Genomic DNA, 17,640 nt, shown 5'->3' with positions numbered 1-17,640 from the left:
TGATGATGGACTGTTGTTTCTCTTTGCTTGTCTGAGCTGTTCTTAAAGTGATGATGGACTGTTGTTTCTCTTTGCTTGTCTGAGCTGTTCTTAAAGTGATGATGGACTGTTGTTTCTCTTTGCTTGTCTGAGCTGTTCTTAAAGTGATGATGGACTGACCTTCTTGTCTTAAAGTGATGATGGACTGACCTTCTTGTCTTAAAGTGATGATGGACTGACCTTCTTGTCTTAAAGTGATGATGGACTGACCTTCTTGTCTTAAAGTGATGATGGACTGACCTTCTTGTCTTAAAGTGATGATGGACTGACCTTCTTGTCTTAAAGTAATGATGGACTGACCTTCTTGTCTTAAAGTGATGATGGACTGACCTTCATGTCTTAAAGTAATGATGGACTGACCTTCTTGTCTTAAAGTGATGATGGACTGACCTTCTTGTCTTAAAGTGATGATGGACTGTTGTTTCTCTCTGCTTGTCTGAGCTGTTCTTGCCATAATATGTGACTGACCTTCTTGTCTTAAAGTGATGATGGACTGTTGTTTCTCTTTGCTTGTCTGAGCTGTTCTTGCCATAATATGTGACTGACCTTCTTGTCTTAAAGTAATGATGGACTGTTGTTTCTCTTTGCTTGTCTGAGCTGTTCTTGCCATAATATGTGACTGACCTTCTTGTCTTAAAGTGATGATGGACTGTTGTTTCTCATTGCTTGTCTGAGCTGTTCTTGCCATAATATGTGACTGACCTTCTTGTCTTAAAGTGATGATGGACTGTTGTTTCTCTTTGCTTGTCTGAGCTGTTCTTGCCATAATATGTGACTGACCTTCTTGTCTTAAAGTGATGATGGACTGTTGTTTCTCTTTGCTTGTCTGAGCTGTTCTTGCCATAATATGTGACTGACCTTCTTGTCTTAAAGTAATGATGGACTGTTGTTTCTCTTTGCTTGTCTGAGCTGTTCTTGCCATAATATGTGACTGACCTTCATGTCTTAAAGTGATGATGGACTGTTGTTTCTCTTTGCTTGTCTGAGCTGTTCTTGCCATAATATGTGACTGACCTTCTTGTCTTAAAGTGATGATGGACTGTTGTTTCTCTTTGCTTGTCTGAGCTGTTCTTGCCATAATATGTGACTGACCTTCTTGTCTTAAAGTGATGATGGACTGTTGTTTCTCTTTGCTTGTCTGAGCTGTTCTTGCCATAATATGTGACTGACCTTCTTGTCTTAAAGTGATGATGGACTGTTGTTTCTCTTTGCTTGTCTGAGCTGTTCTTGCCATAATATGTGACTGACCTTCTTGTCTTAAAGTGATGATGGACTGTTGTTTCTCATTGCTTGTCTGAGCTGTTCTTGCCATAATATGTGACTGACCTTCTTGTCTTAAAGTGATGATGGACTGTTGTTTCTCTTTGCTTGTCTGAGCTGTTCTTGCCATAATATGTGACTGACCTTCTTGTCTTAAAGTGATGATGGACTGTTGTTTCTCTCTGCTTGTCTGAGCTGTTCTTGCCATAATATGTGACTGACCTTCTTGTCTTAAAGTGATGATGGACTGTTGTTTCTCTTTGCTTGTCTGAGCTGTTCTTGCCATAATATGTGACTGACCTTCTTGTCTTAAAGTGATGATGGACTGTTGTTTCTCTTTGCTTGTCTGAGCTGTTCTTGCCATAATATGTGACTGACCTTCTTGTCTTAAAGTGATGATGGACTGTTGTTTCTCTTTGCTTGTCTGAGCTGTTCTTGCCATAATATGTGACTGACCTTCTTGTCTTAAAGTGATGATGGACTGTTGTTTCTCTTTGCTTGTCTGAGCTGTTCTTGCCATAATATGTGACTGACCTTCTTGTCTTAAAGTGATGATGGACTGTTGTTTCTCATTGCTTGTCTGAGCTGTTCTTGCCATAATATGTGACTGACCTTCTTGTCTTAAAGTGATGATGGACTGTTGTTTCTCATTGCTTGTCTGAGCTGTTCTTGCCATAATATGTGACTGACCTTCTTGTCTTAAAGTGATGATGGACTGTTGTTTCTCTTTGCTTGTCTGAGCTGTTCTTGCCATAATATGTGACTGACCTTCTTGTCTTAAAGTGATGATGGACTGTTGTTTCTCTTTGCTTGTCTGAGCTGTTCTTGCCATAATATGTGACTGACCTTCTTGTCTTAAAGTGATGATGGACTGTTGTTTCTCTTTGCTTGTCTGAGCTGTTCTTGCCATAATATGTGACTGACCTTCTTGTCTTAAAGTGATGATGGACTGTTGTTTCTCTTTGCTTGTCTGAGCTGTTCTTGCCATAATATGTGACTGACCTTCTTGTCTTAAAGTGATGATGGACTGTTGTTTCTCTTTGCTTGTCTGAGCTGTTCTTGCCATAATATGTGACTGACCTTCTTGTCTTAAAGTAATGATGGACTGTTGTTTCTCTTTGCTTGTCTGAGCTGTTCTTGCCATAATATGTGACTGACCTTCTTGTCTTAAAGTGATGATGGACTGTTGTTTCTCTTTGCTTGTCTGAGCTGTTCTTGCCATAATATGTGACTGACCTTCTTGTCTTAAAGTGATGATGGACTGTTGTTTCTCTTTGCTTGTCTGAGCTGTTCTTGCCATAATATGTGACTGACCTTCTTGTCTTAAAGTGATGATGGACTGTTGTTTCTCTTTGCTTGTCTGAGCTGTTCTTGCCATAATATGTGACTGACCTTCTTGTCTTAAAGTGATGATGGACTGTTGTTTCTCTTTGCTTGTCTGAGCTGTTCTTGCCATAATATGTGACTGACCTTCTTGTCTTAAAGTGATGATGGACTGTTGTTTCTCATTGCTTGTCTGAGCTGTTCTTGCCATAATATGTGACTGACCTTCTTGTCTTAAAGTGATGATGGACTGTTGTTTCTCATTTGCTTGTCTGAGCTGTTCTTGCCATAATATGTGACTGACCTTCTTGTCTTAAAGTGATGATGGACTGTTGTTTCTCTTTGCTTGTCTGAGCTGTTCTTGCCATAATATGTGACTGACCTTCTTGTCTTAAAGTGATGATGGACTGTTGTTTCTCTTTGCTTGTCTGAGCTGTTCTTGCCATAATATGTGACTGACCTTCTTGTCTTAAAGTGATGATGGACTGTTGTTTCTCTTTGCTTGTCTGAGCTGTTCTTGCCATAATATGTGACTGACCTTCTTGTCTTAAAGTGATGATGGACTGTTGTTTCTCTTTGCTTGTCTGAGCTGTTCTTGCCATAATATGTGACTGACCTTCTTGTCTTAAAGTGATGATGGACTGTTGTTTCTCTTTGCTTGTCTGAGCTGTTCTTGCCATAATATGTGACTGACCTTCTTGTCTTAAAGTGATGATGGACTGTTGTTTCTCTTTGCTTGTCTGAGCTGTTCTTGCCATAATATGTGACTGACCTTCTTGTCTTAAAGTGATGATGGACTGTTGTTTCTCTTTGCTTGTCTGAGCTGTTCTTGCCATAATATGTGACTGACCTTCTTGTCTTAAAGTGATGATGGACTGTTGTTTCTCATTGCTTGTCTGAGCTGTTCTTGCCATAATATGTGACTGACCTTCTTGTCTTAAAGTGATGATGGACTGTTGTTTCTCTTTGCTTGTCTGAGCTGTTCTTGCCATAATATGTGACTGACCTTCTTGTCTTAAAGTGATGATGGACTGTTGTTTCTCTTTGCTTGTCTGAGCTGTTCTTGCCATAATATGTGACTGACCTTCTTGTCTTAAAGTGATGATGGACTGTTGTTTCTCTTTGCTTGTCTGAGCTGTTCTTGCCATAATATGTGACTGACCTTCTTGTCTTAAAGTGATGATGGACTGTTGTTTCTCTTTGCTTGTCTGAGCTGTTCTTGCCATAATATGTGACTGACCTTCTTGTCTTAAAGTGATGATGGACTGTTGTTTCTCTTTGCTTGTCTGAGCTGTTCTTGCCATAATATGTGACTGACCTTCTTGTCTTAAAGTGATGATGGACTGTTGTTTCTCTTTGCTTGTCTGAGCTGTTCTTGCCATAATATGTGACTGACCTTCTTGTCTTAAAGTGATGATGGACTGTTGTTTCTCTTTGCTTGTCTGAGCTGTTCTTGCCATAATATGTGACTGACCTTCATGTCTTAAAGTGATGATGGACTGTTGTTTCTCTTTGCTTGTCTGAGCTGTTCTTGCCATAATATGTGACTGACCTTCTTGTCTTAAAGTGATGATGGACTGTTGTTTCTCTTTGCTTGTCTGAGCTGTTCTTGCCATAATATGTGACTGACCTTCTTGTCTTAAAGTGATGATGGACTGTTGTTTCTCTTTGCTTGTCTGAGCTGTTCTTGCCATAATATGTGACTGACCTTCTTGTCTTAAAGTGATGATGGACTGTTGTTTCTCTTTGCTTGTCTGAGCTGTTCTTGCCATAATATGTGACTGACCTTCTTGTCTTAAAGTGATGATGGACTGTTGTTTCTCTTTGCTTGTCTGAGCTGTTCTTGCCATAATATGTGACTGACCTTCTTGTCTTAAAGTGATGATGGACTGTTGTTTCTCTTTGCTTGTCTGAGCTGTTCTTGCCATAATATGTGACTGACCTTCTTGTCTTAAAGTGATGATGGACTGTTGTTTCTCTTTGCTTGTCTGAGCTGTTCTTGCCATAATATGTGACTGACCTTCTTGTCTTAAAGTGATGATGGACTGTTGTTTCTCTTTGCTTGTCTGAGCTGTTCTTGCCATAATATGTGACTGACCTTCTTGTCTTAAAGTGATGATGGACTGTTGTTTCTCTTTGCTTGTCTGAGCTGTTCTTGCCATAATATGTGACTGACCTTCTTGTCTTAAAGTGATGATGGACTGTTGTTTCTCTTTGCTTGTCTGAGCTGTTCTTGCCATAATATGTGACTGACCTTCTTGTCTTAAAGTGATGATGGACTGTTGTTTCTCTTTGCTTGTCTGAGCTGTTCTTGCCATAATATGTGACTGACCTTCTTGTCTTAAAGTGATGATGGACTGTTGTTTCTCTTTGCTTGTCTGAGCTGTTCTTGCCATAATATGTGACTGACCTTCTTGTCTTAAAGTGATGATGGACTGTTGTTTCTCTTTGCTTGTCTGAGCTGTTCTTGCCATAATATGTGACTGACCTTCTTGTCTTAAAGTGATGATGGACTGTTGTTTCTCTTTGCTTGTCTGAGCTGTTCTTGCCATAATATGTGACTGACCTTCTTGTCTTAAAGTGATGATGGACTGTTGTTTCTCTTTGCTTGTCTGAGCTGTTCTTGCCATAATATGTGACTGACCTTCTTGTCTTAAAGTGATGATGGACTGTTGTTTCTCTTTGCTTGTCTGAGCTGTTCTTGCCATAATATGTGACTGACCTTCTTGTCTTAAAGTGATGATGGACTGTTGTTTCTCTTTGCTTGTCTGAGCTGTTCTTGCCATAATATGTGACTGACCTTCTTGTCTTAAAGTGATGATGGACTGTTGTTTCTCTTTGCTTGTCTGAGCTGTTCTTGCCATAATATGTGACTGACCTTCTTGTCTTAAAGTGATGATGGACTGTTGTTTCTCTTTGCTTGTCTGAGCTGTTCTTGCCATAATATGTGACTGACCTTCTTGTCTTAAAGTGATGATGGACTGTTGTTTCTCTTTGCTTGTCTGAGCTGTTCTTGCCATAATATGTGACTGACCTTCTTGTCTTAAAGTGATGATGGACTGTTGTTTCTCTTTGCTTGTCTGAGCTGTTCTTGCCATAATATGTGACTGACCTTCTTGTCTTAAAGTGATGATGGACTGTTGTTTCTCTTTGCTTGTCTGAGCTGTTCTTGCCATAATATGTGACTGACCTTCTTGTCTTAAAGTGATGATGGACTGTTGTTTCTCTTTGCTTGTCTGAGCTGTTCTTGCCATAATATGTGACTGACCTTCTTGTCTTAAAGTGATGATGGACTGTTGTTTCTCTTTGCTTGTCTGAGCTGTTCTTGCCATAATATGTGACTGACCTTCTTGTCTTAAAGTGATGATGGACTGTTGTTTCTCTTTGCTTGTCTGAGCTGTTCTTGCCATAATATGTGACTGACCTTCTTGTCTTAAAGTGATGATGGACTGTTGTTTCTCTTTGCTTGTCTGAGCTGTTCTTGCCATAATATGTGACTGACCTTCTTGTCTTAAAGTGATGATGGACTGTTGTTTCTCTTTGCTTGTCTGAGCTGTTCTTGCCATAATATGTGACTGACCTTCTTGTCTTAAAGTGATGATGGACTGTTGTTTCTCTTTGCTTGTCTGAGCTGTTCTTGCCATAATATGTGACTGACCGACTCAAATCGGTCTTATGTAGCAAAATATTAAATAGTTTTTTTTTACACTGGATAAAAGTAGAGACTCAGAGCTCGAAAATGGAATATCATACACTGCCTTTTTGAGAAAATGGCCTTTAAATGTTTTGGTAAGAGAGAGCTATTTGTCTAAACCCATTCGGCATTGTTCACACCCTCTAAAGCTTTAGCCCCACCAATTCAGCATCGTTCACACCCTCTAAAGCTTTAGCCCCACCCATTAAGCATTGTTCACACCCTTTAAAGCTTTAGCCCCACCCATTCAGCATTGTTCACACGCTCTAAAGCTTTAGCCCCACCCATTCGGCATCGTTCACACCCTCTAAAGCTTTAGCCCCACCCATTCAGCATCGTTCACACCCTCTAAAGCTTTAGCCCCACCCATTAAGCATTGTTCACACCCTTTAAAGCTTTAGCCCCACCCATTCAGCATTGTTCACACGCTCTAAAGCTTTAGCCCCACCCATTCGGCATCGTTCACACCCTCTAAAGCTTTAGCCCCACCCATTCAGCATCGTTCACACCCTCTAAAGCTTTAGCCCCACCCATTCAGCATTGTTCACACCCTCTAAAGCTTTAGCCCCACCCATTCAGCATCGTTCACACCCTCTAAAGCTTTAGCGCCACCCATTCACCATCGTTCACACCCTCTAAAGCTTTAGCCCCACCCATTCAGCATCGTTCACACCCTCTAAAGCTTTAGCCCCACCCATTCAGCATCGTTCACACCCTCTAAAGCTTTAGCCCCACCCATTCAGCATCGTTCACACCCTCTAAAGCTTTAGCCCCACCCATCTCTTTAAGGAATCACATGAGAGGCCATGTGCTAAACAGTGAGTAGTGGCGGGTGATAGCCTAGTGGTTAGAGCGTTGGACTAATGACTAAAAAGTTGCAAGATCGAATCTCTGAGCCGACAAGGTAAAGATCTGTCGTTCTGCCCCTGAACAAGGCAGTTAACCCACTGTTCCTAGACCAGTTAACCCACTGTTCCTAGACCAGTTAACCCACTGTACCTAGACCAGTTAACCCACTGTTCCTAGACCAGTTAATCCACTGTTCCTAGACCAGTTAACCCACTGTTCCTAGACCAGTTAACTCACTGTTCCTAGACCAGTTTACCCACAGTTCCTAGACCAGTTTACCCACAGTTCCTAGACCAGTAAACCCACTGTTCCTAGACCAGTTAACCCACTGTTCCTAGACCAGTTAACCCACTGTTCCACTGTTCCTAGACCAGTTAACCCACAGTTCTTAGACCAGAGTTAGTGGTGGCTGTTTACCAGTCTGATGGCTTTGAGATAGAAGCTGTTTTTCAGTCTGATGGCTTTGAGATAGAAGCTGTTTACCAGTCTCTCATTTACATTTACATTTAAGTCATTTAGTAGACGCTCCTATCCAGAGCGACTTACAAATTGGCACAGCGTGTTGTGTGTGTGTGTGTGTGTGTGTGTGTGTGTGTGTGTGTGTGTGTGTGTGTGTGTGTGTGTGTGTGTGTGTGTGTGTGTGTGTGTGTGTGTGTGTGTGTGTGTGTGTGTGTGTGTGTGTGTGTGTGTGTGTGTGTGTTCTCTAGCGAAATGCTTCATAATGGTTCTCAATCACGGACAACCAGGCTACCTAAGTATGGTTCTCAATCAGGGACAACCAGGCTACCTAAGTATGGTTCTCAATCAGAGACAACCAGGCTACCTAAGTATGGTTCTCAATCAGGGACAACCAGGCTGCCTAAGTATGGTTCTCAATCAGGGACACAGGGCTACCTAAGTATGGTTCTCAATCAGGGACACAGGGCTACCTAAGTATGGTTCTCAATCAGAGACAACCAGGCTACCTAAGTATGGTTCTCAATCAGAGACAACGATAGACAGCTGCCTCTGAATGAGAACCACACCTGGCCAAACACACAGAAATAGAAAACATAGAACACAAAACATAGAATGCCCACCCCAACTCACGCCCTGACCAAACCAAAACAGAGACATAAAAAGGATCTCTCAGGTCAGGGCGTGTCACGAACCGGCTCAAAGCCCGTAACAAAGGGAGACAACGTGGAGATAAGGAGTAGGAAAATATATATTTATTAACTAAAGCAACTAAGTATAATATACAATGGTGTGTGTAATCAGTAATCAGTAGTGTAAGTGAGTGTTTTGCATGAATGTGATAATGCAGGGTGATGAAAGGTGCCAAAGCAAACAAACAAAAGGCCACCAAGAACCACAACAGAATCTACAACGGGTGTCTGCATGGAGAGAGTCTCTTCCATGAATGTGGAAGAGGTCTATTTATCCTGGGAGACACCTGGCCCAGGTGTTTCCCATGTAGCTGACGACCCTCCCAACTCCGCCCACCGGCATCCTAATAACCCTCCCAACTCCGCCCACCGGCATCCTAATAACCCTCCCAACTCCGCCCACCGGCATCCTAATAACCCTCCCAACTCCGCCCACCGGAATCCTAATAACCCTCCCAACTCCGCCCACCGGCATCCTAATAACCCTCCCAACTCCGCCCACCGGCATCCTAATAACCCTCCCAACTCCGCCCACCGGCATCCTAATAACCCTCCCAACTCCGCCCACCGGAATCCTAATAACCCTCCCAACTCCGCCCACCGGCATCCTAATAACCCTCCCAACTCCGCCCACCGGCATCCTAATAACCCTCCCAACTCCGCCCACCGGCATCCTAATAACCCTCCCAACTCCGCCCACCGGCATCCTAATAAGGAAACAACAGAGAGAATATGGCAGACAGAGTGGGAGGGTCGTCACAGGGCGGGACACAGGCTTTGGGTCCCAACTATTGTTCCTTTCTCCAGAAGCCCTTTTTTCACTTCCCTTCATGCATCTACAAGGAAATGACTCCCTCGAACCATCCCGACACCGATCCAATGGTTTTAGATGGGGAGTAGAGAAATGACTCCCTCGAACCATCCCGACACCGATCCAATGGTTTTAGATGGGGAGTAGAGAAATGACTCCCTCGAACCATCCCGACACCGATCCAATGGTTTTAGATGGGGAGTAGAGAAATGACTCCCTCGAACCATCCCTACACCGATCCAATGGTTTTAGATGGGGAGTAGAGAAATGACTCCTCGAACCATCCCTACACCGATCCAATGGTTTTAGATGGGGAGTAGAGAAATGACTCCCTCGAACCAGCCCTACACCGATCCAATGGTTTTAGATGGGAGTAGAGAAATGACTCCCTCGAACCATCCCTACACCGATCCAATGGTTTTAGATGGGGAGTAGAGAAATGACTCCTCGAACCATCCCTACACCGATCCAATGGTTTTAGATGGGGAGTAGAGAAATGACTCCCTCGAACCATCCCGACACCGATCCAATGGTTTTAGATGGGGAGTAGAGAAATGACTCCCTCGAACCATCCCTACACCGATCCAATGGTTTTAGATGGGGAGTAGAGAAATGACTCCCTCGAACCATCCCTACACCGATCCAATGGTTTTAGATGGGGAGTAGAGAAATGACTCCCTCGAACCATCCCTACAACGATCCAATGGTTTTAGATGAGGAGTAGAGAAATGACTCCCTCGAACCAGCCCTACACCGATCGAATGGTTTTAGATGGGGAGTAGAGAAATGACTCCCTCGAACCATCCCTACACCGATCCAATGGTTTTAGATGAGTGGGGAGTAGAGAAATGACTCCCTCGAACCATCCCTACACCGATCCAATGGTTTTAGATGAAGAGTAGAGAAATGACTCCCTCGAACCATCCCTACACCGATCCAATGGTTTTAGATAGGGAGTAGAGAAATGACTCCCTCGAACCATCCCTACACCGATCCAATGGTTTTAGATGGGGAGTAGAGAAATGACTCCCTCGAATCATCCCTACACCGATCCAATGGTTTTAGATAGGGAGTAGAGAAATGACTCCCTCGAACCATCCCTACACCGATCCAATGGTTTTAGATGAAGAGTAGAGAAATGACTCCCTCGAACCATCCCTACACCGATCCAATGGTTTTAGATAGGGAGTAGAGAAATGACTCCCTCGAACCATCCCTACACCGATCCAATGGTTTTAGATGGGGAGTAGAGAAATGACTCCCTCGAACCATCCCGACACCGATCCAATGGTTTTAGATGGGGAGTAGAGAAATGACTCCCTCGAACCAGCCATCATCACGGGGTGAAACATCACGGGGTGAACTAGGACTTCTATATTCAGGTGAAACATCACAGGGTGAACTAGGACTTCTATATTCAGGTGAAACATCACAGGGTGAACTAGGACTTCTATATTCAGGTGAAACATCACAGGGTGAACTAGGACTTCTATATTCAGATGATGAGTGGGGAGTAGAGTAGACTTCAGGAGGAAGGGAGCATCACAGGGTGAACTAGGACTTCTATATTCAGGAGGAAGAGAGCATCACAGGGTGAACTAGGACTTCTATATTCAGGAGGAAGAGAGCATCACAGGGTGAACTAGGACTTCTATATTCAGGAGGAAGAGAGCATCACAGGGTGAACTAGGACTTCTATATTCAGGTAAAACATCACAGGGTGAACTAGGACTTCTATATTCAGGTGAAACATCACAGGGTGAACTAGGACTTCTATATTCAGGTGAAACATCACAGGGGGAACTAGGACTTCTATATTCAGATGATGAGTGGGGAGTAGAGTAGACTTCAGGAGGAAGGGAGCATCACAGGGTGAACTAGGACTTCTATATTCAGGAGGAACATCACAGGGTGAACTAGGACTTCTATATTCAGGTGAAACATCACAGGGTGAACTGGGACTTCTATATTCAGGAGGAAGAGAGCATCACAGGGTGAACTAGGACTTCTATATTCAGGTGATGAGTGGGGAGTAGAGTAGACTTCAGGAGGAAGGGAGCATCACAGGGTGAACTGGGACTTCTATATTCAGGTGATGAGGAAATAGTTGTTGAATTCAACAGTGGAGTCAACTTCCTTCTTCCTGTGTGTCCTCTCCCCCTTCCAGATCAGTGTGTTTATGACCCACCTGTCAAACTACGGCAATGACCGTCTGGGTCTATACACATTCCTCCACCTGGCTGACTTCCTCTCTACCTGGACACACCTCCAGCTAGACACTCTACCTCCTCTGCAGCTGGCCCAGAGATACTTCACCCTGTTCCCGCAGCAGAGACAGCCTCTCTGGCAGGTAACCTCTAACCCCTGACCCATGACCTCCTCTACAACTGGCCCAGAAACACAGAGAGAGAGTGTGTGTGTGTGTGTGTGTGTGTGTGTGTGTGTGTGTGTGTGTGTGTGTGTGTGTGTGTGTGTGTGTGTGTGTGTGTGTGTGTGTGTGTGTGTGTGTGTGTGTGTGTGTGTGTGTGTGTTAACAGTGTGTATCTCTGTCTCTCTGTAGAACCCGTGTGATGACAAGAGGCACAGAGACACAGAGAGAGAGAGAGTGTGTGTGTGTGTGTGTGTGTGTGTGTGTGTGTGTGTGTGTGTGTGTGTGTGTGTGTGTGTGTGTGTGTGTGTGTGTGTGTGTGTGTGTGTGTGTGTGCGTGCGTGCGTGTGTGTGTGTGTGTGTGTGTGTTAACAGTGTGTATCTCTGTCTCTCTGTAGAACCCGTGTGATGACAAGAGGCACAGAGACATCTGGTCCAAGGAGAAGACCTGTGATAGGCTGCCCAAGGCTCTCGTTATCGGACCACAGAAGACAGGTACACACACACACAAATATGCACACACACACACACACACAAATATACACAAACACACACACACACACTAGTGATGCACAGGTTGACTCCTAGTTATATCCACGGCTTGAATAGAGAGAACATTAGGGTCTGGTCTCAGATTCACAGTGTATTTTCTATATTAGCAGGTCAGGGTCTCAGATTCACAGTGTATTTTCTATATTAGCAGGTCAGGGTCTCAGATTCACAGTGTATTTTCTATATTAGCAGGTTAGGGTCAGGGTCTCAGATTCACAGTGTATTTTCTATATTAGCAGGTTAGGGTCTCAGATTCACAGTGTATTTTCTATATTAGCAGGTTAGGGTCAGGGTCTCAGATTCACAGTGTATTTTCTATATTAGCAGGTTAGGGTCTCAGATTCACAGTGTATTTTCTATATTAGCAGGTTAGGGTCTCAGATTCACAGTGTATTTTCTATATTAGCAGGTTAGGGTCAGGGTCTCAGATTCACAGTGTATTTTCTATATTAGCAGGTTAGGGTCTCAGATTCACAGTGTATTTTCTATATTAGCAGGTTAGGGTCAGGGTCTCAGATTCACAGTGTATTTTCTATATTAGCAGGTTAGGGTCAGGGTCTCAGATTCACAGTGTATTTTCTATATTAGCAGGTTAGGGTCTTAGATTCACAGTGTATTTTCTATATTAGCAGGTCAGGGTCTCAGATTCACAGTGTATTTTCTATATTAGCAGGTTAGGGTCAGGGTCTCAGATTCACAGTGTATTTTCTATAGTAGCAGGTTAGGGTCTCAGATTCACAGTGTATTTTCTATATTAGCAGGTTAGGGTCAGGGTCTCAGATTCAGTGTATTTTCTATATTAGCAGGTTAGGGTCTCAGATTCACAGTGTATTTTCTATATTAGCAGGTTAGGGTCAGGGTCTCAGATTCACAGTGTTTTTTCTATATTAGCAGGTCAGGGTCTCAGATTCACAGTGTATTTTCTATATTAGCAGGTTAGGGTCTCAGATTCACAGTGTATTTTCTATATTAGCAGGTTAGGGTCTCAGATTCACAGTGTATTTTCTATATTAGCAGGTTAGGGTCAGGGTCTCAGATTCACAGTGTATTTTCTATATTAGCAGGTTAGGGTCTCAGATTCACAGTGTATTTTCTATATTAGCAGGTTAGGGTCTCAGATTCACAGTGTATTTTCTATATTAGCAGGTCAGGGTCTCAGATTCACAGTGTATTTTCTATATTAGCAGGTTAGGGTCAGGGTCTCTAACCTCACATATATTAGCAGGTTAGGGTCTCAGATTCACAGTGTATTTTCTATATTAGCAGGTTAGGGTCAGGGTCTCTAACCTCACATATATTAGCAGTTTAGGGTCTCAGATTGTCATTTTATCACAGTCTGCAGTTTGAGTTATTAGCTCTCTCTCTGTCTCTCTACTACTCTCTCTCTCTCTCTCTCTCTCTCTCTCTCTCTCTCTCTCTCTCTCTCTCTCTCTCTCTCTCTCTCTCTCTCTCTCTCTCTCTCTCTCTCTCTCTCTCTCTCTCTCTCTCTCTCTCTAGAGAGAGAGAGAGAGTAGTGGAGAGAGAGAGTAGTAGAGAGAGAGAGTAGTGGAGAGAGAGAGTAGTAGAGAGGGTAAAGCTCAGTGCATCAACCTTGAGAGAGAGAGAGAGTAGTAGTAGAGAGAGAGAGAGAGAGAGAGAGAGAGTAGTAGAGAGAGAGAGAGTAGTAGAGAGGGTAAAGCTCAGTGCACCTTGTTTGGTGTCAAATGTTTCTTCCTCGTTAGATACTGAACCCTGCAACCACACACACACACACACACACACACACACACACACACACACACACACACACACACACACACACACACACACACACACACACACACACACACACACACACACCCCTGACCTATAGTAACCCTCAGTGTTCCCTGATGAACAGATTTCTGTCCTCCTTTCCTGAATAATGGCCAGATTCCTCTTCTCCAGGAGCAACAGAGCTCTGCCTCTTCCTCCTGATGCATCCTTCCATCTCTAGCAGCTTCCCCAGCAACAAGACGTATGGAGAGGTCCAGTTCTTCAACACGAACAACTACCACCAGGGAATAGACTGGTAATCTACATTACTATATATCTATGATACAACTACCACCAGGGAATAGACTGGTAATCTATGTTACTATATATCTATGATACAACTACCACCAGGGAATAGACTGGTAATCTATGTTACTATATATCTATGATACAACTACCACCAGGGAATAGACTGGTAATCTACATTACTATATATCTATGATACAACTACTTCCAGGGAATAGACTGGTAATCTACATTACTATATGTCTATGATACAACTACCACCAGGGAATAGACTGGTAATCTATGTTATTATATATCTATGATACAACTACCACCAGGGAATAGACTGGTAATCTATGTTACTATATATCTATGATACAACTACCACCAGGGAATAGACTGATAATCTATGTTACTATATATCTATGATACAACTACCACCAGGGAATAGACTGGTAATCTACCTTACTATATATCTATGATACAACTACCACCAGGGAATAGACTGGTAATCTACATTACTATATATCTATGATACAACTACCACCAGGGAATAGACTGGTAATCTACATTACTATATATCTATGATACAACTACCACCAGGGAATAGACTGGTAATCTACATTACTATATATCTATGATACAACTACCACCAGGGAATAGACTGGTAATCTATGTTACTATATATCTATGATACAACTACCACCAGGGAATAGACTGGTAATCTACATTACTATATATCTATGATACAACTACCACCAGGGAATAGACTGGTAATCTATGTTATTATATATCTATGATACAACTACCACCCGGGAATAGACTGGTAATCTACCTTACTATATATCTATGATACAACTACCACCAGGGAATAGACTGGTAATCTATGTTACTATATATCTATGATACAACTACCACCAGGGAATAGACTGGTAATCTACATTACTATATATCTATGATACAACTACCACCAGGGAATAGACTGGTAATCTACATTACTATATATCTATGATACAACTACCACCCGGGAATAGACTGGTAATCTACCTTACTATATATCTATTATTATACTTCCTGTCTAGGTATATGGAGTTGTTCCCGCTCCCGTCTAACGTCACCAGTGACTTCCTCTTTGAGAAGAGCTCCGCCTACTTCCCCTCTGAAGACGCTCCTCGCCGCGCCGCCGCTCTGCTGCCAAAAGCCAAGATACTGACCGTGCTGATCAACCCCTCAGACAGGGCTTATAGCTGGTACCAGGTACACACACACACACACACACACACACACACACACACACACACACACACACACACACACACACACACACACACACACACACACACACACACACACATACACACATACACACACACACACACACAACGACCATAACACACACTCCTATTCAACTCATGAGTTAAAATTGGAATTGAATTGGCCAAACACGACAGGATGCAGAATTTGAGTTTTGAGTTTGAGTGACAGGAAGTGTGTTATTAAATCAGGTCACACTTCCAGATATCAAAAGAATATATATTATTTTTTATTTATTTATTTGCTATTTATTTTAATAACCTTAGTGTTGATATGGTCTTTTAATAACCTCAATGTTGATATGGTCTTTTAATAACCTCAGTGTTGATATGGTATTTTAATAACCTTAGTGTTGATATGGTCTTTTAATAACCTCAGTGTTGATATGGTCTTTTAATAACCTCAGTGTTGATATGGTCTTTTAATAACCTCAGTGTTGATATGGTCTTTTAATAACCTCAGTGTTGATATGGTCTTTTAATAACCTCAGTGTTGATATGGTCTTTTAATAACCTCAGTGTTGATATGGTCTTTTAATAACCTCAGTGTTGATATGGTCTTTTAATAACCTCAGTGTTGATATGGTCTTTTAATAACCTCAGTGTTGATATGGTCTTTTAATAACCTCAGTGTTGATATGGTCTTTTAATAACCTCAGTGTTGATATGGTCTTTTAATAACCTCAGTGTTGATATGGTATTTTAATAACCTCAGTGTTGATATGGTATTTTAATAACCTCAGTGTTGATATGGTCTTTTAATAACCTCAGTGTTGATATGGTATTTTAATAACCTCAGTGTTGATATGGTCTTTTCATAACCTCAATGTTGATATGGTCTTTTAATAACCTCAGTGTTGATATGGTCTTTTAATAACCTCAGTGTTGATATGGTATTTTAATAACCTCAGTGTTGATATTGTCTTTTAATAACCTCAGTGTTGATATGGTCTTTTAATAACCTCAGTGTTGATATGGTCTTTTAATAACCTCAGTGTTGATATGGTCTTTTAATAACCTCAGTGTTGATATGGTCTTTTAATAACCTCAGTGTTGATATGGTCTTTTAATAACCTCAGTGTTGATATCGTCTTTTAATAACCTCAGTGTTGATATCGTCTTTTAATAACCTTAGTGCTTAGAACAGACCGTTATTGATCCAACAACCATGTCATTTGATTGGCTTCTTTTTCAACATCTTCCGGGTGAACGTGAGGTTTCACTAATGCATTCTGGGAAATGTAGTATTCCTCCCCCCATATTGAACAACATGTGTCAGTGATTAATGAAATGTAACAACTTCAAATATTCACAGGTTTTGTCAATTGTTTCATCAATACTTGATGTGGGTGTATATAACGTCATGTTTGATGTTTCATGATCAAAATATACAACGAGTGGACAAAACATTAAGAACACCTGTTCTTTCCATGACTCAGACTGACCAGGTGAATACAGGTGAAAGACATGATCCCTTATTGATGTCACCTGTTTAATCCACTTCAATCAGTGTAGATGAATGAGAGGATGACGGGTTAAAGAAGGATTTTTAAGACTTGAGACAATTGAGACAGTGATTGTGTATGTGTGCCATTCAGAGGGTGAAGGGGCCAGACAGGTGAATGGACAACAGGTTGAAGTGCCTTTGAACGGGGTGTGGCAGTAGGCACCAGGGGGTTTGTGTCAAGAACTGCAACGCTGCTGGGTTTTTCACGCTCAACAGTTTACCATGCATGTCAAGTATGGTTCAACCACCCAAAGGACAAACTGTGGGAAGCATTGTAGTCAACATGGGTCAGCATCCCTGGGGAACGCTTTCAACACCTTGTAGAGTCCCCGACGAATCAAGGCTCCTCTGAGGACTAACTGTGGGAAGCATTGTAGTCAACATGGGTCAGCATCCCTGGGGAACGCTTTCAACACCTTGTAGAGTCCCCGACGAATCAAGGCTCCTCTGAGGACTAACTGTGGGAAGCATTGTAGTCAACATGGGTCAGCATCCCTGGGGAACGCTTTCAACACCTTGTAGAGTCCCCGACGAATCGAGGATCCTCTGAGGACTAACGGTGGCTCAACTCAACATGAGGAAGGTGTTCTTAATGTTTTGTTCGCTCATTGTTTATCAAATTCAGTGTCCTTGAATTCAAATTCAAGGTGTGTGTGTGTGTGTGTGTGTGTGTGTGTGTGTGTGTGTGTGTGTGTGTGTGTGTGTGTGTGTGTGTGTGTGTGTGTGTGTGTGTGTGTGTGTGTGTGTGTGTGTGTGT

At 42.4% G+C, this 17,640-nt stretch overlaps 1 pseudogene; it reads left to right on the top strand.

Annotated features, from left to right (window-relative positions):
- Positions 1–17,640, top strand: part of LOC124020745 — a 75,969-nt pseudogene that overhangs the window by 50,037 nt on the left and 8,292 nt on the right.

Source organism: Oncorhynchus gorbuscha, unplaced genomic scaffold, assembly GCF_021184085.1.
Source record: "Oncorhynchus gorbuscha isolate QuinsamMale2020 ecotype Even-year unplaced genomic scaffold, OgorEven_v1.0 Un_scaffold_895, whole genome shotgun sequence".
Classification (NCBI taxonomy): Eukaryota; Metazoa; Chordata; class Actinopteri; order Salmoniformes; family Salmonidae; genus Oncorhynchus; species Oncorhynchus gorbuscha.
Note: the sequence above shows the minus strand (reverse complement) of the source record. Positions and strands in the feature narration are given on the sequence as shown.